This window comes from Polistes canadensis, unplaced genomic scaffold (genome assembly GCF_001313835.1).
Source record: "Polistes canadensis isolate GaletaPanama2010 unplaced genomic scaffold, ASM131383v1 scaffold_333, whole genome shotgun sequence".
Lineage (NCBI taxonomy): Eukaryota > Metazoa > Arthropoda > Insecta > Hymenoptera > Vespidae > Polistes > Polistes canadensis.
Window position 1 is genome coordinate 130,434 of NW_014569880.1, and position 1,530 is coordinate 131,963.

Here is a 1,530-nt window from a genome sequence, read left to right on the forward strand (position 1 = left end):
TTTTTTCACGAACATTAAATTTATTATTTAAAAATTTACCATTGCTACAATTCCGTATTTCTTATTACACAACTAACTTAAGAATTTCAATAATATAGTCAAATGTGTTTTTTCTTCCGTATTATAAGTGTAAATAAAAATGAGCTGTAATGATATGAAATACCGAAATCGCATAAGTAAAAATAACTATATCCATGTATACCTAGTTTTCGCTATGGAATCCAATCTTTCTCCAATGTATCATTCAAAACATTTTTACAGATATTGTCTTTAACAAAAATTTTTTTTATGACTTTCAATTTCCAAATTTTAATGAGAAACCCTTTGCCAAAGGCTGCAAGATATACTGACGAAAAGAAAAGTCCATTAAAAATATAATAAAAATATAATATTTGATGTTGAAACAGAGAATTAATTTACTAACGATGAGTCATTTGACCGACTCTTTTTTAATAAATTCTAATCACTTAATTTAGTCAATCTGAAACATAGAATATATAGAATCTGAGTATTTGTACATGGGTGCAATAATTACCCCAGTTAAAAGAATGTGCAAATCTTACATATTTAATCTATTAATATATGTTTTTGAAATATATTGGCTAAAATCTTGCACTATTAAGAATTCTATAGATCAACTTGGTAATAATTCTTACGTTTGTAAGGGAACCATATAGTTTAAATGGCACTACTTTTCTTAACACATGATAAAAAAATTACTCATTTTTTAACGTTTATTTCAGTGTCATCAATTTAAAGGCTTAATTGTTCTGCTTTGCCTTTACATCCATCAGTATTTTTCTAAATCAAAATTTGATTTTAATGATATTTTTATGTCAACATTCGTTTAACAAAACACCCTCTAGCAAATTATCTACTTGAAAACCCAAATTAAATACGCGTGTATGCGTTTGTGGCAGGCGAACGACAGTTAAGGGGTGAGATGCAATCAGAGGCGTGAGAAAAGGAGAATTTTTAATATGTTTTGTTTATAATAGTTAAGTTTGTTTTAGAAAACAGATTACACAGAGTGTTTATATTATGCTTCAACTCGACTTCTACAAAATTAAAAAAAAATATATTAATTATTTATAAAAATATCGTTATCTTTTTGGTGGATCCCGTTTTGCATGTAGTGCTTTGCGGTGACCATCAGAACATCTTACTGGATCATAAAAAAAAAAAAATATGAATTATCAGTTTAATAATAAATCTAGTCTTTTTTTTCATCGAAACTCTTTTATTTTTTTTTGGAAAATTAACAAAATTACTGTTATAAAAAGGGTACAGATGAAGCCAGTTCTAAGTGCACCGCCCTGTATATAGCACATGTAATTATATAGATCCACCCTTTTTCCCCACCCTTAATGAAGATCGGTCTAGCGAAGTCTATGCCGACTATTTCAAATATCGCTGCATCTCGGACGCGATTTCGTGTACTTCCCAAACCAACATATACAGTTAAACCTCCTATAACACGGCACTCGCAGACCGCGATTTCCATATAACGCGGTGCTGAAATTGCGACAG